Source organism: Oncorhynchus keta, chromosome 13 (genome assembly GCF_023373465.1).
Source record: "Oncorhynchus keta strain PuntledgeMale-10-30-2019 chromosome 13, Oket_V2, whole genome shotgun sequence".
Classification (NCBI taxonomy): domain Eukaryota; kingdom Metazoa; phylum Chordata; class Actinopteri; order Salmoniformes; family Salmonidae; genus Oncorhynchus; species Oncorhynchus keta.
This window is the reverse complement of record NC_068433.1, coordinates 26,441,632-26,468,802: the sequence shown is the minus strand read 5'-3', so window position 1 is coordinate 26,468,802 and position 27,171 is coordinate 26,441,632. Positions and strand designations below refer to the sequence as shown.

The window sequence follows — 27,171 nt, the reverse complement described above, 5'->3', positions numbered from 1 at the left end:
TAACGCCAACTCTTTCATGTGTGACTATGGGTTGTTGTTTCCAAAACCAGTAATGGAATTATTTCTGTTGGATACTTTACGTATGTTTTACTTCGAGACGTGCTGCCAAGGAGATTCAACAATTATTTTCCATTGTTTCTTAACAGTGAATTGTGCTTGATAATAGAACCTGACAAGGTTTGAACCAGGTCAGATTGGTCAAAGACAATCCCAGAATCCATTGTAGCTTTATTAAGAGTTAGCCACAGCCGCTCCGCTGACTGACTGACATCATTGTGTGTGTGTGTGTGTGTGTGTGTTTATATGATAATTAGGGTACCACTTTATTTGGATAGTCCATCTGTAGACGCTCTACAAACCATATGTTACATTTCAACTAACTATCTACGAACCATGACCTTAAACCTTATCCTAACCCTAACCCTAACCCTAACCCTAACCTTAACCTTAACCATAACCCTAACCTTAACCCTTACCCTTACCCTCACCCTAACCCGTACCTTAACACTTATTCTAAACCTAACCCTAACAGTAACCTTGCAAGCATTTTCTTGTCAGCAGGTAGTTTTGTTGATAGTATGACCATCTGTAAAGCATCTACAGATGGAAAATCTGGACTATCCAATTAAAGGGTGACCATCATTTTTTCTATATATCAGAGAGTCTATTCTTTAACACACTAAAGGTAATGAGATGGGCCAAGGGAAGTTTGTGTGTGTGTGTGGAGGGGGAGGGGGGGGGGGAGGGGGAGGGCAATTAGAGGAAGTAGAGAGGGTGGGGGTATTGTAGGGCTAGGTGTAGTAGGAGAGGAGTCTGTTCAAAGTGAGACAGGGCCCCCCAGCATGTCAGACACCAAAGCTGGCACCCACATGTGCATACCAGAGCCCTGCCCTGAGTGTGTTCCCAATTACACACACATGTACACACACAACACACTGTTAGGGCTGGCCTGCATGTTCCCCTTCAAGACTTAGGCCAGGGCTGCTTCTCATAAACATATTCTATTTCAAAGGGCGCTAGAGAGGATGGGGGAAAGGGGGAAAGGGGGAAGAGAAAGGGGAGGGAATTGGCTGCAAAGTAGAAGAGGGAGGGGAGGAGTGTCTCTGGTTAGCTGGTTAGGGCCACAGTAACAAGGACCATGTGGGACGGAGAGAGAGAGAAAGAGCGAGGGATGCTGTGGTCTTCTTTCATCTCTTGCTGAACAAAAGTGCCATCCCCAGAGCCCTGCCGCAAATAACCAAACCACATAGAGGGCAGGAACCCCTCTCTCTGCCTTTACCCTCCGTCCGTCCCCCTGTCCCGTCGGCGTTGCCCCACGTGTATTTATTTGAAAATGGCAGTCTCTCAGAACACGGGGACTCAACACTAATATAGGACCGCTGCTCCAGCTCAGAGGAGGGACTCAACACTAATATAGGACCGCTGCTCCAGCTCAGAGGAGGGACTCAACACTAATATAGGACCGCTGCTCCAGCTCAGAGGAGGGACTCAACACTAATATAGGACCGCTGCTCCAGCTCAGAGGAGGGACTCATGTGGTTTAATGAGTAGGGAACAGAAACATTTCCATGCCTTTGTCCAAGCAAAGTGGACATGCTTTAATGTATACACTCAGTCACACACTAAAGCACACTCTGGGGCGACACACACTCCGGGCCCACACTGGCTAACGTACACACACACTCAAACCTAGCATATGTAATGTACACTATTTAGTTGAATAGCCTTTGTCCATTCATTCATACACATGACCATCCCCACTGACACACGTACAGAGCTTTACAAAAATGTTCCCGTTTCAAATTTTACTAGCTAGCTTCTCATCATTGTGAACCCCTACCCTGTTCTGGCAGCACAGGACACAATGCCTACTGCTGAAGCAGGACCATAGCCTTGACCATATCCTCCCATCATTTTATAAGATACCACAGCGTGCACACACACACACACACACACACACACACACACACACACACACACACACACACACACACACACACACACACACACACACACACACACACACACACACACACACACACACACACACACACACACACACACACACACACACACACACACACCACATCTCCACATCCAGACACTAATAATAACCTTCAAATACCCCCAATTTTGGCACAGGGTAGGGTCTAGGGGGTTAGGGGATCTGGTTTGTATTACCAGACATGCCAGGGCTTTGAATCAAGCAGCCCTGGAGCCCAGAACTCCCCAAAGCCTCTCAAACCAGAGAAGAAGTGAATGAAGAGAAACCCTCAAAAGCATGAGTAAACACCAAGCCCATGAATCTCACTGGCCCCCACTGTCTGTACAGCAATTATATACACTACCGTTCAAAAGTTTTGGGGTCACTTAGAAGGCCAGTATCCCGGAGTGGCCTCTTCACTGTTGACGCTGAGACTGATGTTTTGCGAATACTATTTAATTAAACTGCCAATTGACAAGTGAGGCGTCAATGTACTTGTCCTCTTGCTCAGTTGTGCACCAGAGCCTCCCACTCCTCTTTCTATTCTGGTTAGAGACAGTTTGCACTGTTCTGTGAAGAGAGTAGTACACAGTGTTGTACCAGATCTTCAGTTTCTTGACAATTTCTCACATGGAATAGCCTTAATTTCTCAGAACAAGAACAGACTGACAAGTTTCAGAAGAAAGTGATTTGTTTCTGTTCATTTTGAGCCTGTAATCCAAACCACAAATGCTGATGCTCCAGATACTCAACTAGTCTAAAGAAGGCCAGTTTTATTTCTTCTTTAATCAGGACAAGTTTTCAGCTGTGCTAACATAATTGCAAAAGGGTTTTCTAATGATCAATTAGCCATTTAAAAAAATGATAAACTTGGATTAGCTAACACAACGTGCCATTGGAACACAGGAGTGATAGTTGCTGATAATGGGCCTCTGTACACCTATGTAGATATAAAAAATCAGCCGTTTCCAGCTACAATAGTCATTTACAACAAGGACATTTTTAAGTGTCCCCAAACCTTTGAACGGTAGTGTACATACACATTGCTAACACACACACACACACACACACACACACACACACACACACACACACACACACACACACACACACACACACACACACACACACACACACACACACACACACACACACACACACACACACACACACACACACACACACACAACATAATGTGAGCTTTCAAGGATGCTATAATCGTCATGGAGCTGCTGTGAGACCCTCCCACACTGGATGCCACTGCAGACCCCTGTGTGTGTGTGGGGGGGGGGGGTGGGGTCTCCTTGGTCTCCTTGCAGCTCGGTCCTATTGTAAAGCTACCGTAAAAGACTCTCAACTGGAGATCTGAGCTGTAAATAACCTGGGGGTTACACCAAAACGTGTGTTCCTTGGCACATCTGTCTGCTTATGGCTATGTGCCGTTTGTGAGTGTGTATGTGTGGTGTGTGTATGTTTGCCTGTGTGTGTGCGTGTGTGTGTTTGCAGACGTGTATATGGTGTGTGTATGTGTGCATATTACCATGAATGTGTGTGTGCGTATTTGTGGTTTGTATGTGTTTGTGCATCCATGAATTTGTGTGTATGTTCATGAATGTGTGTGTGTGTGTGTCTCAGGCACTGCATCTCATAAAAAGCAGTTGCGCTCTACAGCAGACTGTTAAGTGGAAACATGTTGCTGTGTGGTTTTCATTCCTCTGGTTGAATCTGAGAGTCGGGATATCGTGTGAATGAGTCAACTCTCTCTGTACATATGTGTGTGTGTGTGTGTGTGTGTGTGTGTGAGAGAGAGTGAAAGACAGAACTATTCCCCCTTCTCTTTTAGGTCAGTCTAGCCAAAAACAAAATGGTCACATGACATCATACAGTATGTAATGTTGCCAGTTAGAGTGTATATACTTTTACAGGAGACATAAGTCTATCGTAGGAAAAGCAAACAAAAGCATAGACATCCTTTTGATATTTTCCTTCTTCATGTCAGTGACTTTAGATGTTGTCTTTTTGCCTGTCTTCTGCGCATTGGTCGGCTCGAGGTTAGAACCACCACTTCTTTATGTAGCTCAGGCAGGGACTTAATTGTAAGCTTCAGTTTAGTGTAGAGCAACAGGAATGCTTTGGGTTAACACTCTATGGTCATTCCTATTCCTGTGTCTTGGTCCTCCTCCTGTGGTTGGAATATGTTGGTTCTTCATACAAATATAACCACTCCAGCAGAAGAAGCCATCTTGAATACATCTATGTTCATTACCAATACCAGTGATTCCCATTCAACCATAGACAATATATCTATAAAATGGACACAGTCTTATTCAATGTTAAAATCTGTTGTTTTAATTCTTGCTCATGACAATATTTACAAAAGCTGACTTGGTTATGAGTAGAGAAGTATCTCCATGGCAGAGGTCTTAACCCAGTAAAGACACCAAGTAAGCCCAGAATGCTCTTCAAAAAACTTTATTTCAGCTTCTCAGGACATACAGTTAGTCATCAACTCAAATGCATCACCAATAGCTAAAACCGGAATTAAACATTATAATGTCCATATGAATCTTTGACTGTTTTACGAGTAAAAAGCTACATAATCAGTCTTCACTCTTATATCGGGTGCATTTCTTTATATATTTAAAAAACAACATTTGCCCATCAATGGAGGAACTCAACACAACAGAACACATGGAACAGTATTAAAACAGGCATTTAGTTGGGCATGGCCTGCTTCTGTGGTTGAGCCTGTGGGTCTGATATTTACGACTGTGCCAGGCTTTCCCAGAGTGGTGCCATGGTCTTTCTGGCTGCTGTTGCCCACTGGTTAGCTGTCTCTCAGTGTCCTGATTCTCGCGCTTCCCCACCCAGCCTAACCAATGTGCAGACTACTGTACAACCACTAGTTCCTGAACAGGTAGTCTGAACACTGGGCAGGCGGGGCGGGCTGCCGGTCCACGAGGGGGGGTGTAAAGGAGCTAAATATATATATATATAAACACTCACACATACTGCACTGAACACACACACTGCACAGACATGCACACACACACATGTACACACTGAACACATGTACATATACTCACATATATCTGCACTGTACCCAAAATAGTTATTTGACCGAATCTGTGGGCTCAGGAGAGAAGAGGGATTTCTGCCCAGTGGAGAAAGGAGGAGAGGTCTTGCCTGGAGGAGAAAGAGAGAGAAATAGAGTAAAATGCTGAGGTTATGGAGTGATGGGTTGTGATTGGCAGCCTGAGCATTCATGCCTGTGTGCTGCAGAGAGAGAGAGAGAGAGAGAGAGAATGAGGTAGGGAGAGAGAGAGAAGTAGGAATAGAGATACAGAGAGTGAGAGAGAGGCAGAGAAACAAAGGCAGAGGGAGAGAGAGAGGCAGAGAGAGAGAGGCAGAGAAACAAAGGCAGAGGGAGAGAGAGAGGCAGAGAGAGAGAGGCAGAGAAACAAAGGCAGAGGGAGAGAGAGAGGCAGAGAGAGAGAGGCAGAGAAACAAAGGCAGAGGGAGAGAGAGAGGCAGAGAGAGAGAGGGGCAGAGAGAGAGAGGGGCAGAGAGAGCAAGAGAGAGAGACATTCCAAACCATGAGTCACAGAGGAGAGGATTTTTAATTGTGCGGTGTGTCGATAGTCTCACAATTTTTTTTTTTTTTTTTTTTTTTACACACACACACACACACACACACACACACACACACACACACACACACACACACACACACACACACACACACACACACACACACACACACACACACAACACACACACACACACACACACACAGACAGTGTCTTAGCTGACCAGATTGGAGGTTGTATGCCCTCATTAATCTAAAGCGTTGAGGTAAAATTGACATTTACAATCCGTCTTTTCCAATACACATTAGAAATGAATCAGTCAGAAATGAACCGATCTAAGAACTCTGGTCTTAGACTAAAGTTGGTTTGGTGATGACACTGCTCCTTTACCGTAGTACTACCATCTGTAGTACTACTGTCAGGAAACAGTCACCAGGCGGTCAAAACCACTAACAGACTTACCGGTAGAAACACACAGTCAGCATAGATAGTGGTTCATACCCAACTTTTCATAACCATGTCCTCCCACAAACACATCAGTCTAGAGCCCATCATTCTTTCACAGTCACTAATCACAGAGAAGACACAGAGGATAGAAGAGATACCTAGTCCGTTTTGAGGGTTCTAGATGGGTTGGTCTATAGACTCTCGCTCTCCAGCTCCTCTTTTCCTCCTTTCTCTGTCTTTCACCTTGTGGCATCTCTTGGGAGAGAAGTCTCCTTTGCCAGTTGATGATCTTTGTTATCTCAACCAAGTTGAATCTTACCACTTTTTCACCCTCCAACTCCCTGTCTCCCTCTCCCCTCTCCCTCTCTCCTCTGACATGAGAGAAAATGTTGCATTCAGGTAGCCAGCCTCCTGTTGTTCGGCCATGGCAGTCCATTGGAGCAGAGATGCTGGAGGTTGTAACAGCGTTGTCACAGCGCTGTCCAGAGGCTCTTTCCTCAGTGCGAGAGAATTCCCGCTGAGGGGTAGAGCGAGGACTAGCAGCAGGCTTGACGTGGCAGACGAATGGTCACCAAAGTATCCCTGGCGAGAGGGAAGGAGAGAGAGAGGGAGATGGAGGCAAAAGAGAGAGAGAGAAAAAGAGAGAGAGAAAAGAGAGGAAAGAGGAGGAGCTCTTATTTTCCATTTTTCTGTTCTCCCTCCTCTGTCTGGGTCTGTGTTTTTTTCAGCTTGGGCTTTTGGGGAGGAAGTGGAAGGTCAGGGGTCAACAGGAAGTGAGGCGCATTCATTTGCAACTTGTGTTGTGTATTTGTAGCGGGGAACAGGGGCTGGAGGGGAGGGGAGGGGGATAGGGAAGGGTTGTCTAGCTTGTGAGTTTTTTGGGGAAGCATATATGTGGGAGTACTGGGTGTCTGTGTGCGTGTGTGTGTGTGTGTGTGTGTGTGTGTGTATGTAGTATGTGTGCCTGCGTGTATTTTTTGGCGTGTGTGTGTGTGGGGGGGGGTGAGGCTGGATGACTGCAGAGGCTCTGTGGCTTTGTAGCCAGGGCAGGAATGTCGGTGTTTCTTGGCGAGAAGGAAGGCTTGTAATAACTCCAGATGTGGTCTCTCTCTCCCTCTCCCTCTCTCTTTCTCGCTCTCTCTGTCTCTGTCTCGCTCTCTCTCTCTCTCTCTGCTCTGTTTTTGCTTCTAAAGCTGATTACCTCTCCCTGTCCAGCTTGAATAAAAGGTTCTTTATACTGGTCTACACCCCCCACCCGTCCCTCACCCCCCCACCCCCAACACCCCATCAGAGAGAGGTGGACTGGTGAATTGGAAAGTGCGGGGGTGCTAGGGGTTCATTGCTGGTAAATCAGAACCATAGTGTGTGTGTGCAGAGGGAATAGGGTCTACTGGTTAGAGACATGGCAGTAGTGGAATAGTCCAGTGTACATGACAAAACAGAGGAACAAACTCCAAAAAAAGTATTTGGCACCTCAATCATTCCTTCTCAAACTCTCCCTCTTTCATTATCTCTCTCCCTTTCTGTCTGGTGGTAGGTCACGTTTGGTGATGCTCTGTGTGTGTCTGTGTGTGTGTGTGTGTGTGTGTGTGTGTGTGTGTGTGTGTGTGTGTGTGTGTGTGTGTGTGTGTGTGTGTGTGTGTGTGTGTGTGTGTGTGTGTGTGTGTGTGTGTGTGTGTGTGTGTGTGTGTGTGTGTGCGTGCCGGTGTGTGTGTGCGCACTGGAAAATCCTAACCAGAACGGGTGTGGGTGTGTGTATATATATGAGGGTTTCTTGGCTCAGCACTGGGTGGTGGCTGTGCTTGTGTGTTTTCTTTAGCTATGGTTTCTGAGCTCCAACCTGAGGGAGAAATCAAAGACAGCCCCCTCTGGGAGCCAGATCAGCACTACTGAGAGAGGGGAGAAGGTGCGGATGGAGGGAAAAAGAGAAGGAGAAAGAGAGGTAGCGGTAGAGAGGAAACAGAGGTGAAGAATGAACAAGTTAGAGAGATGGAGAGTGGGAAAGAAAGGGATTTTCAAGTTAGGTTTGTGATTGGGAGGAATGAATAGTAGAGGGTGGAAGGGATGGAGGGGGACTTTGGCTGCACCAACATTGTTTCCACAGTTTGGACATCCAAGATGCCTCCACTTCAACTCACATCCTTTGTCTATGACGCCAGACACACTGAGAACCCATCCTCGGTCCAGCCTAGTCATAAAATACCTCTGACTTTTTATGTTTATTTTGGTCTGGATCTGGATGGACATTGTTTGTGTGTGTGTGTGTGTCTATGTTAGTGTGTGTGTGTTTGTATGAGTGCGTCCCTTTGTGCCTGCATATGTGGAAGCCTTTGGGCACTATGGAGAAGCTTTATCTGAACTGCTGTGTAACATCTAGACCAATACGACCAGACTGGAATCATATTCTATGCTTTCACTCCAGATGGATTCGTGAGAAACGCTCAAAATTAACCTCATGATTGTAAACTTCTAGAAGAGATGAGATAATATTCAAATAACACGGAGTCGTTTTTTGCTGTCGTTTGTTGCCAAACTATTTAGGCTCCTTTCCCCTTTTCCATTTCTTTTCCCATGGGGAGGTACAGTATGTGAACCCTTTGGAAATACCTGGATTTCTGCATAAATTGGTCATCAAATTTGATCTGATCTTCATCTAAGTCACAACAATAGACAAACACAGTGTGCTTAAACTAATAACACACAAAGATAGCTTTCTCCAAAAGCTAATTGGAGTCAGGAGTCAGCTAACCTGGAGTCCAGTCAATGAGATGAGATTAGAGATGTTGGTTAGAGCTGCCTTGCCCGATAAAAAACACTCACAAAATTTGAGTTTGCTATTCACAAGAAGCATTGACTGATGCGAACCATGCATCGAACAAAAGAGATCTCAGAAGACCTAAGATTAAGAATTGTTGACTTGCTTAAAGCTGGAAAGGGTTACAAAAGTATCTCTAAAAGCCTTGATGTTCACCATTCAACAGTAAGACAAATTGTCTAAAAATGGAGAAAGCTCAGCATTGTTGCTATTCTCCCTAGGACTGGCCGTCCTGCAAAGATGACTGCAAGAGCACAGCACAGAATGATCAATGAGCTTAAGAAGAATTCTAGAGTGTCAGCTAAAGATGTACAGAAATCTCTGGACCATGCTAACATCTCTGTTGATGAGTCTACGATATGCTAAACACTAAACAAGAATGGTGTTCATGGGAGGACACCACGGAAGAAGCCACTGCTGTCCAAAAAAACCCATTGCTGCATGACTGAAGTTTGCAAAAAGGCACAGCACACCAATATCAAAACCTCATCCCAACTGTAAAGTATGGTGGAGGGAGCATCATGGTTTGGGGCTGCTTTGCTGGCTCAGGGCCTGGACAGCTTGCTATCATCGCCGGAAAAATGAATTCCCAAGTTTATCAAAACATTTTGCAGGAGAATGTTACGCTATCGGTCCGCCAATTGAAGCTCAACCGACGTTGGGTGATGAAGCAGGACAACGACCCAAAACACAGAAGTAAATCAACAACAGAATGGCTTCAACAGAAGAAAATACACCTTCTGGAGTGGCCCAGTCATAGTCCTGACCTCAACCCGATTGAGATGCTGTGGTATGACCTCAAGAGAGAGGTTCACAGCAGACATCCCAAGAATATTGCTGTAAAGAGGAATGGTCCTTAATTCCCCCTGACCGTTGTGCAGGTCTGATCCGCAACTACAGAAAACGTTTGGTTGAGGTTATTGCTGCCAAAGGAGGGTCAACCAGTTATTAAATCCAAGCGTTCACATACTTTTTCTACCTTTTACTGTGAATGTTTACACGGTGTGTTCAATAAAGACATAAAAACATACAATTGTTTGTGTTATTAGTTTAAGCAGACTGTGTTTGTCTATTGTTGTGACTTAGTGTGTGCGTGCGTATGTAGTGAATGTGTGTGGGTTTTGTGTGAGATTGTCAGTGTAGTGTGTGTGTGTGTGTGTGTGTGTGTGTGTGTGTGTGTGTGTGTGTGTGTGTGTGTGTGTGTGTGTGTGTGTGTGTGTGTGTGTGTGTGTGTGTGTGTGTGTGTGTGTGTGTGTGTGTGTGCATGATTATATAGTGTGTATATACTGAATATAGTCTTGTGAGTGTGCATGGAGTCAGTGCAAGATTGGGTCAGTGCAGAAAGTCCGTGTAACCATTTAATGAACTATTTAGCAGTATTATGGCTATTTAGCAGTTTTATGGCTATTTAGCAGTCTTATGGCTATTTAGCAGTTTTATGGCTATTTAGCAGTCTTATGGCTATTTAGCAGTCTTATGGCTATTTAGCAGTCTTATGGCTATTTAGCAGTTTTATGGCTATTTAGCAGTCTTATGGCTATTTAGCAGTATTAAGGCTATTTAGCAGTTTTATGGCTATTTAGCAGTCTTATGGCTATTTAGCAGTCTTATGGCTATTTAGCAGTCTTATGGCTATTTAGCAGTCTTATGGCTATTTAGCAGTTTTATGGCTATTTAGCAGTCTTATGGCTATTTAGCAGTATTAAGGCTATTTAGCAGTTTTATGGCTATTTAGCAGTCTTATGGCTATTTAGCAGTTTTATGGCTATTTAGCAGTCTTATGGCTATTTAGCAGTCTTATGGCTATTTAGCAGTCTTATGGCTATTTAGCAGTATTATGGCTATTTAGCAGTCGTATGGCTATTTAGCAGTATTATGGCTATTTAGCAGTATTATGGCTATTTAGCAATCTTATGGCTATTTAGCAGTTTTATGGCTATTTAGCAGTCTTATGGCTATTTAGCAGTTTTATGGCTATTTAGCAGTTTTATGGCTATTTAGCAGTCGTATGGCTATTTAGCAGTATTATGGCTATTTAGCAGTTTTATGGCTATTTAGCAGTCTTATGGCTATTTAGCAGTCTTATGGCTATTTAGCAGTCTTATGGCTATTTAGCAGTATTATGGCTATTTAGCAGTCGTATGGCTATTTAGCAGTCTTATGGCTATTTAGCAGTCTTATGGCTTGGGGGTAGAAGCTGTCTCAAAGCCTGTTGGTCCGAGAGCTGAAGCTCCAATACCATTTGCCGGATGGTAACAAAGTGAATAGTCTATGGCTTGGTTGGCTGAAGAGAGAGAAACCGGTGGTGCAAAGAGGGAGGATCCCTGCCTGGTAGAGGACACATCATCGAGAGGGAGGAGAGAGGACCCCTGCCTGGTAGAGGAGACAGAGAGAGGGAGGAGGGAGGACCCTTGCCTGGTAGAGGACACATCGATAGGGAGGAGAGAGGACCCCTGCCTGGTAGAGGAGACAGAGAGAAGGAGGAGAGAGGACCCCTGCCTGGTAGAGGAGACAGAGAGAGGGAGGAGAGAGGACCCCTGCCTGGTAGAGGAGACAGAGAGAGGGAGGAGGGAGGACCCTTGCCTGGTAGAGGACACATCGATAGGGAGGAGAGAGGACCCCTGCCTGGTAGAGGAGACAGAGAGAAGGAGGAGAGAGGACCCCTGCCTGGTAGAGGAGACAGAGAGAGGGAGGAGAGAGGACCCCTGCCTGGTAGAGGAGACAGAGAGAGGGAGGAGAGAGGACCCCTGCCTGGTAGAGGACACAGCGAGAGGGAGGAGAGAGGACCCCTGCCTGGTAGAGGACACATCGAGAGGGAGGAGAGAGGACCCCTGCCTGGTAGAGGACACATCGAGAGGGAGGAGAGAGGACCCCTGCCTGGTAGAGGACACATCGAGAGGGAGGAGAGAGGACCCCTGCCTGGTAGAGGACACAGCGAGAGGGAGGAGAGAGGACCCCTGCCTTGTAGAGGACAAATCGAGAGGGAGGAGAGAGGACCCCTGCCTGGTAGAGGACACAGAGAGAGGGAGGAGAGAGGACCCCTGCCTGGTAGAGGACACATCGAGAGGGAGGAGAGAGGACCCCTGCCTGGTATAGGAGACAGAGAGAGGGAGGAGAGAGGACCCCTGCCTGGTAGAGGACACAGAGAGAGGGAGGAGAGAGGACCCCTGCCTGGTAGAGGAGACAGAGAGAAGGAGGAGAGAGGACCCCTGCCTGGTAGAGGAGACAGAGAGAGGGAGGAGAGAGGACCCCTGCCTGGTAGAGGAGACAGAGAGAGGGAGGAGAGAGGACCTCTGCCTGGTAGAGGAGACAGAGAGAGGGAGGGAGGACCCCTGCCTGGTATAGGAGACAGAGAGAGGGAGGAGAGAGGACCCCTGCCTGGTAGAGGAGACAGAGAGAGGGAGGAGAGAGGACCCCTGCCTGGTATAGGAGACAGAGAGAGGGAGGAGAGAGGACCCCTGCCTGGTAGAGGAGACAGAGAGAGGGAGGAGAGAGGACCCCTGCCTGGTAGAGGAGACAGAGAGAGGGAGGAGAGAGGACCCCTGCCTGGTAGAGGAGACAGAGAGAGGGAGGGAGGAGGGAAGACCCATGCCTGCTAGAGGAGACAGAGAGAGGGGGGAGAGAGGACCCCTGCCTGGTAGAGGAGACAGAGAGAAGGAGGAGAGAGGACCCCTGCCTGGTAGAGGAGACAGAGAGAGGGAGGAGAGAGGACCCCTGCCTGGTAGAGGAGACAGAGAGAGGGAGGAGAGAGGACCCCTGCCTGGTAGAGGAGACAGAGAGAGGGAGGAGAGAGGACCCCTGCCTGGTAGAGGAGACAGAGAGAGGGAGGAGAGAGGACCCCTGCCTGGTAGAGGAGACAGAGAGAGGGAGGAGAGAGGACCCTGCCTGGTAGAGGAGACAGAGAGAGGGAGGAGAGAGGAACCCTGCCTGGTAGAGGAGACAGAGAGAGGGGGGAGAGAGGACCCCTGCCTGGTAGAGGAGACAGAGAGAGGGAGGAGAGAGGACCTCTGCCTGGTAGAGGAGACAGAGAGAGGGAGGAGAGAGGACCCCTGCCTGGTAGAGGAGACAGAGAGAGGACCCCTGCCTGGTAGAGGAGACGGAGAGAGGACCCCTGCCTGGTAGAGGAGACAGAGAGAGGGAGGAGAGAGGACCCCTGCCTGGTAGAGGAGACAGAGAGAGGGAGGGAGGAGGGAAGACCCATGCCTGCTAGAGGAGACAGAGAGAGGGGTGAGAGAGGACCCCTGCCTGGTAGAGGAGACAGAGAGAAGGACGAGAGAGGACCCCTGCCTGGTAGAGGAGACAGAGAGAGGGAGGAGAGAGGACCCCTGCCTGGTAGAGGAGACAGAGAGAGGGAGGAGAGAGGACCCCTGCCTGGTAGAGGAGACAGAGAGAGGGAGGAGAGAGGACCCCTGCCTGGTAGAGGAGACAGAGAGAGGGAGGAGAGAGGAACCCTGCCTGGTAGAGGAGACAGAGAGAGGGGGGAGAGAGGACCCCTGCCTGGTAGAGGAGACAGAGAGAGGGAGGAGAGAGGACCTCTGCCTGGTAGAGGAGACAGAGAGAGGGAGGAGAGAGGACCCCTGCCTGGTAGAGGAGACAGAGAGAGGACCCCTGCCTGGTAGAGGAGACGGAGAGAGGACCCCTGCCTGGTAGAGGAGACAGAGAGAGGGGGGAGAGAGGACCCCTGCCTGGTAGAGGAGACAGAGAGAGGGAGGAGAGAGGACCCCTGCCTGGTATAGGAGACAGAGAGAGGGAGGAGAGAGGACCCCTACCTGGTAGAGGAGACAGAGAGAGGGAGGGAGGAGAGAGGACCCCTGCCTGGTAGAGGAGACAGAGAGGGAGGGAGGACCCCTGCCTGGTATAGGAGACAGAGAGAGGGAGGGAGGAGAGAGGACCCCTGCCTGGTAGAGGAGACAGAGAGAGGGAGGGAGGACCCCTGCCTTGTATAGGAGACAGAGAGAGGGAGGAGAGAGGACCCCTGCCTGGTAGAGAAGACAGAGAGAGGGAGGGAGGACCCCTGCCTGGTATAGGAGACAGAGAGATGGAGGATAGAGGACCCCTGCCTGGTAGAGGAGACAGAGAGAGGAAGGAGAGAGGACCCCTGCCTGGTAGAGGAGACAGAGAGAGGGAGGAGAGAGGAACCCTGCCTGGTAGAGGAGACAGAGAGAGGGGGGAGAGAGGACCCCTGCCTGGTAGAGGAGACAGAGAGAGGGAGGAGAGAGGACCTCTGCCTGGTAGAGGAGACAGAGAGAGGGAGGAGAGAGGACCCCTGCCTGGTAGAGGAGACAGAGAGAGGACCCCTGCCTGGTAGAGGAGACGGAGAGAGGACCCCTGCCTGGTATAGGAGACAGAGAGAGGGAGGAGAGAGGACCCCTACCTGGTAGAGGAGACAGAGAGAGGGAGGGAGGAGAGAGGACCCCTGCCTGGTAGAGGAGACAGAGAGGGAGGGAGGACCCCTGCCTGGTATAGGAGACAGAGAGAGGGAGGGAGGAGAGAGGACCCCTGCCTGGTAGAGGAGACAGAGAGAGGGAGGGAGGACCCCTGCCTGGTATAGGAGACAGAGAGAGGGAGGAGAGAGGACCCCTGCCTGGTAGAGAAGACAGAGAGAGGGAGGGAGGACCCCTGCCTGGTATAGGAGACAGAGAGATGGAGGATAGAGGACCCCTGCCTGGTAGAGGAGACAGAGAGAGGAAGGAGAGAGGACCCCTGCCTGGTAGAGGAGACAGAGAGTGGGAGGGAGGACCCCTGCCTGGTATAGGAGACAGAGAGAGCGAGGAGAGAGGACCCCTGCCTGGTAGAGGACACAGAGAGAGGGAGGAGAGAGGACCCCTGCCTGGTAGAGGAGACAGAGAGAGGGAGGAGAGAGGACCCCTGCCTGGTAGAGGAGACAGAGAGAGGGAGGAGAGAGGACCTCTGCCTGGTAGAGGAGACAGAGAGAGGGAGGGAGGACCCCTGCCTGGTATAGGAGACAGAGAGAGGGAGGAGAGAGGACCCCTGCCTGGTAGAGGAGACAGAGAGAGGGAGGAGAGAGGACCCCTGCCTGGTATAGGAGACAGAGAGAGGGAGGAGAGAGGACCCCTGCCTGGTAGAGCAGACAGAGAGAGGGAGGAGAGAGGACCTCTGCCTGGTAGAGGAGACAGAGAGAGGGAGGAGAGAGGACCCCTGCCTGGTAGAGGAGACAGAGAGAGGGAGGGAGGAGGGAAGACCCATGCCTGCTAGAGGAGACAGAGAGAGGGGGGAGAGAGGACCCCTGCCTGGTAGAGGAGACAGAGAGAAGGAGGAGAGAGGACCCCTGCCTGGTAGAGGAGACAGAGAGAGGGAGGAGAGAGGACCCCTGCCTGGTAGAGGAGACAGAGAGAGGGAGGAGAGAGGACCCCTGCCTGGTAGAGGAGACAGAGAGAGGGAGGAGAGAGGACCCCTGCCTGGTAGAGGAGACAGAGAGAGGGAGGAGAGAGGAACCCTGCCTGGTAGAGGAGACAGAGAGAGGGGGGAGAGAGGACCCTGCCTGGTAGAGGAGACAGAGAGAGGGAGGAGAGAGGACCTCTGCCTGGTAGAGGAGACAGAGAGAGGGAGGAGAGAGGACCCCTGCCTGGTAGAGGAGACAGAGAGAGGACCCCTGCCTGGTAGAGGAGACGGAGAGAGGACCCCTGCCTGGTAGAGGAGACAGAGAGAGGGAGGAGAGAGGAACCCTGCCTGGTAGAGGAGACAGAGAGAGGGGGGAGAGAGGACCCCTGCCTGGTAGAGGAGACAGAGAGAGGGAGGAGAGAGGACCTCTGCCTGGTAGAGGAGACAGAGAGAGGGAGGAGAGAGGACCCCTGCCTGGTAGAGGAGACAGAGAGAGGGAGGAGAGAGGACCCCTGCCTGGTAGAGGAGACAGAGAGAGGGAGGAGAGAGGACCCCTGCCTGGTAGAGGAGACAGAGAGAGGGAGGAGAGAGGACCCCTGCCTGGTAGAGGAGACAGAGAGAGGGAGGAGAGAGGACCCCTGCCTGGTAGAGGAGACAGAGAGAGGGAGGAGAGAGGACCCCTGCCTGGTAGAGGAGACAGAGAGAGGAAGGAGAGAGGACCTCTGCCTGGTAGAGGAGACAGAGAGAGGACCCCTGCCTGGTAGAGGAGACGGAGAGAGGACCCCTGCCTGGTAGAGGAGACAGAGATAGGGAGGAGAGAGGAACCCTGCCTTGTAGAGGAGACAGAGAGAGGGGGGAGAGAGGACCCCTGCCTGGTAGAGGAGACAGAGAGAGGGAGGAGAGAGGACCCCTGCCAGGTAGAGGAGACAGAGAGAGGGAGGAGAGAGGAACCCTGCCTGGTAGAGGAGACAGAGAGAGGGGGGAGAGAGGACCCCTGCCTGGTAGAGGAGACAGAGAGAGGGAGGAGAGAGGACCTCTGCCTGGTAGAGGAGACAGAGAGAGGGAGGAGAGAGGACCCCTGCCTGGTAGAGGAGACAGAGAGAGGACCCCTGCCTGGTAGAGGAGACGGAGAGAGGACCCCTGCCTGGTAGAGGAGACAGAGAGAGGGAGGAGAGAGGAACCCTGCCTGGTAGAGGAGACAGAGAGAGGGAGGGAGGACCCCTGCCTGGTAGAGGAGACAGAGAGAGGGAGGAGAGAGGACCCCTGCCTGGTAGAGGAGACAGAGAGAGGGAGGAGAGAGGAACCCTGCCTGGTAGAGGAGACAGAGAGAGGGGGGAGAGAGGACCCCTGCCTGGTAGAGGAGACAGAGAGAGGGAGGAGAGAGGACCTCTGCCTGGTAGAGGAGACAGAGAGAGGGAGGAGAGAGGACCTCTGCCTGGTAGAGGAGACAGAGAGAGGACCCCTGCCTGGTAGAGGAGACGGAGAGAGGACCCCTGCCTGGTAGAGGAGACAGAGAGAGGGAGGAGAGAGGAACCCTGCCTTGTAGAGGAGACAGAGAGAGGGGGGAGAGAGGACCCCTGCCTGGTAGAGGAGACAGAGAGAGGGAGGAGAGAGGACCTCTGCCTGGTAGAGGAGACAGAGAGAGGGAGGAGAGAGGACCCCTGCCTGGTAGAGGAGACAGAGAGAGGGAGGAGAGAGGACCCCTGCCTGGTAGAGGAGACAGAGAGAGGGAGGAGGGAGGACCCCTGCCTGGTAGAGGAGACAGAGAGAGGGGGAGGGAGGACCCCTGCCTGGTAGAGGAGACAGAGAGAGGGGGGAGAGAGGACCCCTGCCTGGTAGAGGAGACAGAGAGAGAACGATGGAGTCAGGCATGTGGATAATTCTCTCTCCAGTCCCGTGCTGATGAGATAAACAAGTGGTGTCTGTTTTTCTTTCAAAAAATGGTCTTATTTCCTGTTCCCTCCATACTCCCCCACTCACCCCTACAGAGTTGCATATCTCTCAAAACCATACGTTCATAGAAGCACATACTGTTTATGCCTTCCTCCTCCCATTCCCCCTGTACTTCACAAGAGCTTACAATAAGGGAAAAAGTTCAGGGCTAGCCTGGCACAATAGGCAACATTGTTATACAAAACAGCTACATTGGTTTTGTGTGTGTATTTGTGTGTATGTTTGTGTACGGCCGCTAACATATTTGGGTCCTTCATACTCACAATTAGTCATTGTTGATCCAAATCATTTTTCAAGTGTGTGTATTTGTGCTTCTGTGTTTTTGTATGTTTACGTGTGTGTGTGTGTGTGTGTGTGTGTGTGTGTGTGTGTGTGTGTGTGTGTGTGTGTGTGTGTGTGTGTGTGTGTGTGTGTGTGTGTGTGTGTGTGTGTGTGTGTGTGTGTGTGTGACTGCAGACTGGTCTCTTTGAACTTGCTGTAGTGTTAGAGATTTATGGATGACACATACAGTACCAGTCAAAAGTTTGGACACACCTGACTCATTGCCGGGTTTTTCTTTATTTTTACTATTTTCTACATTGTAGAATAATAGTGAAGACATCAACACTATGAAATAACATGTGGAATCATGTAGCAAGCAAAAAAGTGTTAAACAAATCAAAGGCTTAATCAAAATATATTTACATTTGAGATTCTTCAAAGTAGCTACCCTTTTCCTGGAATGCATTTCAATTAACAGGTGTGCCTTGTTCATTTGTGGAATTTCTTTCCTTCTTATTGCGTATGAGCCAGTCAGTTGTGTTGTGACAAGGTAGGGGGGTATACAGAATATAGCTCAATTTGGTAAAAGACCAAGTCCATATTATGGCAAGAACAGTTCAAATAAGCAAAGAGAAACAACAGACCATCATTACCTTATGACATGAAGGTCAGTCAATCTGGAAAATGTCAAGAACTTTGAAAGTTTCTTCAAGCGCAGTCACAAAAACCATCAAGCGCAAGGATGAAACTGGCTCTCATGAGGACCGCCACAGGAAAGGAAGACCCAGAGTTACCTCTGCTGCAGAGGATAAGTTCATTAGAGTAACCAGCCTCAGAAATTGCAGCCCAAATAAATGCTTCACAGAGTTCAACAGACACATCCAAACATCAACTGTTCAGAGGAGACTGCGTGAATCAGACCTTCATGGTCAAATTGCTGCAAAGAAACCACTACTAAAGGACACCAATAAGAAGAAGAGACTGGCTTCGGCCAAGAAACATGAGCAATGGGCATTCAATCATTTAATCTGTCCTTTGGTCTGATGAGTCCAAATGTTAGATTTTTGGTTCCAAACGCCGTGTCGTTGTGAGACGCAGAGTAGGTGAATGGATGATCTCTGCATGTGTGGTTCCCACTGTGAAGTATGGAGGAGGAGGTGTGATGTGTGGGGGTGCATTGCTGGTGACACTGTCAGTGATTTATTTAGAATTCAAGGCATACTTAACCAGCATGGCTACCACAGCATTCTGCAGTGATACGCCATCCCATCTGGTTTGCGCTTAGTGGAACTATAATTTGTTTTTCATTAGGACAATGACCCAACACACATCCAGGCTGTGTAAGGGCTATTTGACCAAGAAGGAGAGTGATGGAGTGCTGCATCAGATGACCTGGCCTCCACAATCACTTATCCTTAACTCAATTAAGATGGTTTTGGATGAGTTGGACTGCAGAGTGAAGGAAAAGCAGCGAACAAGTGCTCAGCATATGTGGGAACTCCTTCAAGACTTTTGGAAAAGCATTCCAGGTGAAGCTGGTTGAGAGAATTCCAAGAGTGTGCAAAGCTGTCATCAAGGCAAAGCGTGGCTTCTTTGAAGAATCTCAAATGTAAAATATATTTTGATTTGTTTAACACTTTTTTGGTTACTTCATTATTCCATAAGTGTTATTTCATAATTTTGATGTCTTCATTATTATTCTACAATGTAGAAAATAGTCCAAATAAAGAAAAACCCTTGAATGAGTAGGTGTGTCCAATCTTTTTGACTGGTACTGTACATGCACACACACTCATTAACTTAACATTGCCCTCTCATTGATGACCCTCCTCAGCGGTGTGGGAATGTTCCCATGTGTTTATGTGGTCAGAAGGGGTTTGTGTGTGTGTGTGTGTGTGTGTGTGTGAGCCTCCCATCCTCCTTTGACTGCTGGTGGTCAATGTTGATTGTAGAAGGTCACGGTTTGCCCCAGGGATGTTAGAATGACCTTTGACTGAGTTAAATATAACACAAATAATTAGACATTTAGCATTACCCTCTATAGCGGGAAATATCATTGACTTGTAGACCTGTATTTAAATGCTGCTGTGCTGGATGAACCTGTAGTAGTGAGCCTCGCTTCCTTCTCTTGAAGATGTGTGTTTATTTCACACAGGAAACACTATGCAGAGCACAAAAGAGCCCTAGGTTTGCCAATGATTTGGCAAATGTTTTTCGAAGGCGTTTGAGTAACGTGCAGAATGAAGTCAGGCACCACACATTTTTAGATGTTGTCTCGAAATAGTCCAATTTTAGCAGAGCCAAATCCTACTGTTGTAAATGGTTTTGTGTGTGTGTGTTTTAACAGTTTGGAAGAATTGTGCGTCACTATAAATGTCATAAAGTTGTATTTAGATTTCAAAGAGATTTAGTCATTGTGTTATGTCCGTCGTTAGAAGGAGACCAAGGTGCCGCGTGGAAAGTGTACATCTTCATTTATTTTTAGATGAACAACAACAAAGGATAAACAAACGTAACTTTCTGCAGGCTACACTGTAACTTAACAAAAACAAGATCCCACAAACTCAGGTGGAAAACAGGCTGCCTAAGTATGATTCCCAATCAGAGACAACGATAGACAGCTAGCTGCCTCTGGTTGGGAACCATACCCGGCCAACAAAGAAATAGAAAACTAGAATTCCCACCCAAATCACACCCTGCCCTAACCAAATAGAGAAATAAACAGGCTCTCTAAGGTCAGGGCGTGACACATTGACTATTCTCCCTCTGGCTACTTCCCCATGATATTAAGGGAAAATATAACTAACTGAAACACTCAAGAAGGTTGTCTAGATGTTTGGAACGTGTTTTTCTTGGTGAGAGTTATGGTAAGAGGAGGAACTATACTTATCCTTTTTTTCAGGGGTCAAATTATGAATTTAGAGGTCAGGGAGCCCTATTTGTAGGGGTAAGGGTTTAGTCAGGGCTGAACATAAGGCTATAAGTAGAATGCGGTATCTGTCTAGGGTTAGGGTTAGGGCTATAAGTAGAATGCAGTATCAGTCTAGGGTTAGGGTTAGGGCTATAAGTAGAATGCAGTATCAGTCTAGGGTTAGGGTTAGGGCTATAAGTAGAATGCAGTATCAGTCTAGGGTTAGGGTTATAAGTAGAATGCAGTATCAGTCTAGGGTTATGGTTAGGGCTATAAGTAGAATGCAGTATCAGTCTAGGGTTAGTGTTAGGGCTATAAGTTGAATGCAGTATCAGTCTAGGGTTAGGGTTAGGGCTATAAGTAGAATGCAGTATCAGTCTAGGGTTAGGGTTATAAGTAGAATGCAGTATCAGTCTAGGGTTATGGTTAGGGCTATAAGTAGAATGCAGTATCAGTCTAGGGTTAGGGTTAGGGCTATAAGTTGAATGAAGTATCAGTCTAGGGTTAGGGTTAGGGCTATAAGTAGAATGCAGTATCAGTCTAGGGTTAGGGTTACAGCTATAAGTAGAATGCAGTATCAGTCTAGGGTTAGGGTTAGGATTAGGGCTATAAGTTGAATGCAGTATCAGTCTATGGTTAGGGTTAGGATTAGGGCTATAAGTTGAATGCAGTATCAGTCTAGGGTTAGGGTTAGGGCTATAAGTAGAATGCAGTATCAGTCTAGGGTTAGGGTTACAGCTATAAGTAGAATGCAGTATCAGTCTAGGGTTAGGGTTAGGATTAGGGCTATAAGTTGAATGCAGTATCAGTCTATGGTTAGGGTTAGGATTAGGGCTATAAGTTGAATGCAGTATCAGTCTAGGGTTAGGGTTAGGGCTATAAGTAGAATGCAGTATCAGTCTAGGGTTAGGGTTAGGGTTAGGGCTATAAGTTGAATGCAGTATCAGTCTAGGGTTAGTGTCAGGGTTAGGTCTATAAGTAGAATGCAGTATCAGTCTAGGGTTAGGGTTAGTGTTAGCGTTAGGGCTATAAGTAGAATGCAGTATCAGTCTAGGGTTATGTTTACGGCTACAAGTAGAATGCAGTATCAGTCTAGGGTTATGTTTAGGGCTACAAGTAGAATGCAGTATCAGTCTAGGGTTATGTTTACGGCTACAAGTAGAATGCAGTATCAGTCTAGGGTTATGTTTAGGGCTACAAGTTGAATGCAGTATCAGTCTAGGGTTATGGTTAGTGTTAGCGTTAGGGCTATAAGTAGAATGCAGTATCAGTCTAGGGTTATGTTTAGGGCTACAAGTAGAATGCAGTATCAGTCTAGGGTTAGGGTTCGGGCTATAAGTCGAATGCAGTATCTGTCTAGGGTTATGTTTAGGGCTACAAGTAGAATGCAGTATCTGTCTAGGGTTAGGGTTCGGGCTATAAGTCGAATGCAGTATCTGTCTAGGGTTAGTGTTAGGGCTATAAGTAGAATGCAGTATCAGTCTAGGGTTAGGGTTAGGGTTAGGGCTATAAGTAGAATGCAGTATCAGTCTAGGGTTAGGGTTAGGGTTAGGGCTATAAGTAGAATGCAGTATCAGTCTAGGGTTAGGGTTAGGGTTAGGGCTATAAGTTGAATGCAGTATCAGTCTAGGGTTAGGGTTAGGGTTAGGGTTAGGGCTATAAGTAGAATGCAGTATCAGTCTAGGGTTAGGGTTAGGGTTAGGGCTATAAGTTGAATGCAGTATCAGTCTGGGGTTAGGGTTAGGGCTATAAGTAGAATGCAGTATCAGTCTAGGGTTAGGGTTAGGGCTATAAGTAGAATGCAGTATCAGTCTAGGGTTAGGGTTAGGGCTATAAGTTGAATGAAGTATCTGTCTAGGGTTAGGGCTATAAGTAGAATGCAGTATCAGTCTAGGGTTAGGGTTATAGCTATAAGTAGAATGCAGTATCAGTCTAGGGTTAGGGTTACAGCTATAAGTAGAATGCAGTATCAGTCTAGGGTTAGGGTTAGGGTTAGGGCTACAAGTAGAATGCAGTATCAGTCTAGGGTTAGGGTTAGGGCTATAAGTAGAATGCAGTATCAGTCTGGGGTTAGGGTTAGGGCTATAAGTAGAATGCAGTATCAGTCTGGGGTTAGGGTTAGGGCTATAAGTAGAATGCAGTATCAGTCTGGGGTTAGGGTTATAAGTAGAATGCAGTATCAGTCTAGGGTTAGGGTTACAGCTATAAGTAGAATGCAGTATCAGTCTAGGGTTAGGGTTAGGGCTATAAGTAGAATGCAGTATCAGTCTAGGGTTAGGGTTAGGGCTATAAGTAGAATGCAGTATCAGTCTAGGGTTAGGGTTATAAGTAGAATGCAGTATCAGTCTAGGGTTAGGGTTACAGCTATAAGTAGAATGCAGTATCAGTCTAGGGTTAGGGTTAGGGCTATAAGTAGAATGCAGTATCAGTCTAGGGTTAGGGTTAGGGTTAGGGCTACAAGTAGAATGCAGTATCAGTCTAGGGTTAGGGTTAGGGCTATAAGTAGAATGCAGTATCAGTCTGGGGTTAGGGTTACAGCTATAAGTAGAATGCAGTATCAGTCTAGGGTTAGGGTTAGGGTTAGGGCTACAAGTAGAATGCAGTATCAGTCTAGGGTTAGTGTTAGTGTTAGGGTTACAGCTATAAGTAGAATGCAGTATCAGTCTGTGGTTATGGTTACAGCTATAAGTAGAATGCAGTATCAGTCTAGGGTTATGGTTACAGCTATAAGTAGAATGCAGTATCAGTCTAGGGTTATGGTTACAGCTATAAGTAGAATGCAGTATCAGTCTAGGGTTAGGGTTACAGCTATAAGTAGAATGCAGTATCAGTCTAGGGTTATGGTTACAGCTATAAGTAGAATGCAGTATCAGTCTAGGGTTACAGCTATAAGTAGAATGCAGTATCAGTCTAGGGTTAGGGTTAGGGTTAGGGCTACAAGTAGAATGCAGTGTCAGTCTAGGGTTAGGGTTAGTGTTAGGGCTATAAGTAGAATGCAGTATCAGTCTAGGGTTAGGGTTAGGGTTAGGGCTATAAGTAGAATGCAGTATCAGTCTAGGGTTAGGGTTAGGGTTAGGGCTATAAGTAGAATGCAGTATCAGTCTAGGGTTAGGGTTAGGGTTAGGGCTATAAGTTGAATGCAGTATCAGTCTAGGGTTAGGGTTAGGGTTAGGGTTAGGGCTATAAGTAGAATGCAGTATCAGTCTAGGGTTAGGGTTAGGGTTAGGGCTATAAGTTGAATGCAGTATCAGTCTGGGGTTAGAGTTAGGGCTATAAGTAGAATGCAGTATCAGTCTAGGGTTAGGGTTAGGGCTATAAGTTGAATGAAGTATCTGTCTAGGGTTAGGGCTATAAGTAGAATGCAGTATCTGTCTAGGGTTAGGGTCAGGGCAATAAGTAGAATGCAGTATCAGTCTAGGGTTAGGGTTAGGGCTATAAGTAGAATGCAGTATCTGTCTAGGGTTAGGGTTAGGGCTATAAGTAGAATGCAGTATCTGTCTAGGGTTAGGGTTAGGGCTATAAGTAGAATGCAGTATCAGTCTAGGGTTAGGGTTAGGGCTATAAGTAGAATGCAGTATCAGTCTAGGGTTAGGGTTAGGGCTATAAGTTGAATGAAGTATCTGTTTAGGGTTAGGGTTAGGGCTATAAGTAGAATGCAGTATCTGTCTAGGGTTAGGGTTAGGGCTATAAGTAGAATGCAGTATCAGTCTAGGGTTAGGGTTAGGGCTATAAGTAGAATGCAGTATCTGTCTAGGGTTAGGGCTATAAGTAGAATGCAGTATCAGTCTAGGGTTAGTGTTAGGGCTATAAGTAGAATGCAGTATCAGTCTAGGGTTATGGTTAGGGCTATAAGTAGAATGCAGTATCAGTCTAGGGTTAGGGTTACAGCTATAAGTAGAATGCAGTATCAGTCTAGGGTTAGGGTTACAGCTATAAGTAGAATGCAGTATCAGTCTAGGGTTAGGGTTAGGGTTAGGGCTACAAGTAGAATGCAGTATCAGTCTAGGGTTAGGGTTAGGGCTATAAGTAGAATGCAGTATCAGTCTGGGGTTAGGGTTAGGGCTATAAGTAGAATGCAGTATCAGTCTGGGGTTAGGGTTAGGGCTATAAGTAGAATGCAGTATCAGTCTGGGGTTAGGGTTAGGGTTATAAGTAGAATGCAGTATCAGTCTAGGGTTAGGGTTACAGCTATAAGTAGAATGCAGTATCAGTCTAGGGTTAGGGTTAGGGCTATAAGTAGAATGCAGTATCAGTCTAGGGTTAGGGTTAGGGTTAGGGCTACAAGTAGAATGCAGTATCAGTCTAGGGTTAGGGTTAGGGCTATAAGTAGAATGCAGTATCAGTCTGGGGTTAGGGTTACAGCTATAAGTAGAATGCAGTATCAGTCTAGGGTTAGGGTTAGGGTTAGGGCTACAAGTAGAATGCAGTATCAGTCTAGGGTTAGTGTTAGTGTTAGGGTTACAGCTATAAGTAGAATGCAGTATCAGTCTGGGGTTATGGTTACAGCTATAAGTAGAATGCAGTATCAGTCTAGGGTTATGGTTACAGCTATAAGTAGAATGCAGTATCAGTCTAGGGTAATGGTTACAGCTATAAGTAGAATGCAGTATCAGTCTAGGGTTAGGGTTACAGCTATAAGTAGAATGCAGTATCAGTCTAGGGTTATGGTTACAGCTATAAGTAGAATGCAGTATCAGTCTAGGGTTACAGCTATAAGTAGAATGCAGTATCAGTCTAGGGTTAGGGTTAGGGTTAGGGCTACAAGTAGAATGCAGTGTCAGTCTAGGGTTAGGGTTAGTGTTAGGGCTATAAGTAGAATGCAGTATCAGTCTAGGGTTAGGGTTAGGGTTAGGGCTATAAGTAGAATGCAGTATCAGTCTGGGGTTAGGGTTAGGGTTAGGGCTATAAGTAGAATGCAGTATCAGTCTAGGGTTAGGGTTAGGGATATAAGTAGAATGCAGTATCAGTCTAGGGTTAGGGTTACAGCTATAAGTAGAATGCAGTATCAGTCTAGGGTTAGGGTTAGGGCTACAAGTAGAATGCAGTATCAGTCTAGGGTTAGGGCTATAAGTAGAATGCAGTATCAGTCTGGGGTTAGGGTTACAGCTATAAGTAGAATGCAGTATCAGTCTAGGGTTAGGGTTACAGCTATAAGTAGAATGCAGTATCAGTCTAGGGTTAGGGTTATAAGTAGAATGCAGAATCAGTCTAGGGTTAGTGTTAGGGCTATAAGTAGAATGCAGTATCAGTCTAGGGTTAGTGTTAGGGCTATGAGTAGAATGCAGTATCAGTCTAGGGTTAGGGTTACAGCTATAAGTAGAATGCAGTATCAGTCTGGGGTTAGGGTTAGGGCTAGTGTTATTGCTTTTCTCCTACTTTCTGTCCTACTCCTCTTTGGACCCGTAAGGTGTAGAAGCCCGACTCAGCGTAGCGTAGGCTCAATTGAACCACTGTCCCCTTCTCTCACCTTGTCCATCCCTCCCTTTTTCTCTTTCTCATCTATCTCTTCTGTCCCCCTCTGAATCAAGAATATTGGAAGCAAGCCATTCTTTCCTCCTTTTTCTCGCTTTTCCCTTCATCTCAATTCATTTTCAATTTAAGGGCTTTATTGGCATGGGAAACATGTGTTTACATTGCCAAAGCAAGTGAAATAGATAATAAACAATTAAACATTTACTATCAACATTACCTTTACAAAAGTTCCAAAATAATAAAGTCAATAATAAAGACATGTTTTAATGATGTGTAAATAGTTAAAGTACAAAAGGGAGAATAAATAAACATAAATATAGGTTGTATTTACAATGGTGTTTGTTCTTCACTGGTTGCCCTTGTGGTAACAGGTCATACATCTTGCTGCTGTGATGGCACACTGTAGTATTTCACCCAATAGATATGGGAGTTTATCAAAATTCCTCCCTCCATCTTTAAGACTGTCACTCTCTCTCCCTTCCTCAATCTTCATGTATATTGTGCTGTGTGAAGGACAGGGAGTCAGACAGGTCCCAAACCAAACCCAAGTCATCTCCATGGTCACAACTTTCATCACATGTTCACTCATCACACTGCAGAAAAAAAGTATCATTTTAGGTTCAGAGCAAGCAGCCTCCGAGATCATAGCAACTAGGCTGTTTAAGACAAAGCAATGTAGACTTTATTTTATTGAGAATGAAAGAAAGACATAAAGAAGGAGGAGGAATGGAGGGAGGGAGGGAGGGAGGGAGGGAGGGAGGGGAGGGAGGGAGGGAGGGAGGGAGGGAGGGAGGGAGGAATGGAGGGAGGGTGGGAGGGAGGGAGGGAGGGAGGGAGGGAGGAATGGAGGGAGGGAGGGGAGGGAGGGAGGGAGGGAGGGAGGAATGGAGGGAGGGAGGGAGGGAGGAAGGGAGGGAGGGAGGGAGGGAGGGAGGGAGGGGAGGGAGGGAGGGAGGGAGGGAGGGAGGGAGGGAGGGAGGGAGGGAGGAATGGAGGGAGGGAGGGAGGGAGGAATGGAGGGGAGGGAGGGAGGGAGGGAGGGAGGGAGGGAGGGAGGGAGGGAGGGAGGGAGGGAGGGAGGAATGGAGGGAGGGAGGGAGGGAGGGAGGGAGGGAGGGAGGAATGGGAGGGAGGGAGGGGAGGGAGGAATGGAGGGAGGGAGGGAGGGAGGGAGGGAAGGAGGAAGGGAGGGAGGGAGGAATGGAGGGAGGGAGGGAGGGAGGGAGGGAGGGAGGGAGGGAGGGAGGGAGGGAGGGAGGGAGGGAGGGAGGAATGGAGGGAGGGAGGGAGGGGGAGGGAGGAGGAATGGAGGGAGGGAGGGAGGAATGGAGGGAGGGAGGGAGGGAGGGAGGGAGGGAGGGAGGGAGGGAGGGAGGGAGGGAGGAATGGAGGGAGG

At 47.8% G+C, this 27,171-nt stretch overlaps 1 protein-coding gene across 13 annotated transcripts in view; it reads left to right on the top strand.

Annotated features, from left to right (window-relative positions):
- The window catches only part of LOC118373066 (dynamin-1), a 150,276-nt gene that overhangs the window by 46,246 nt on the left and 76,859 nt on the right, over nt 1–27,171 (top strand). The gene's annotated exons all lie outside the window — the stretch shown is intronic.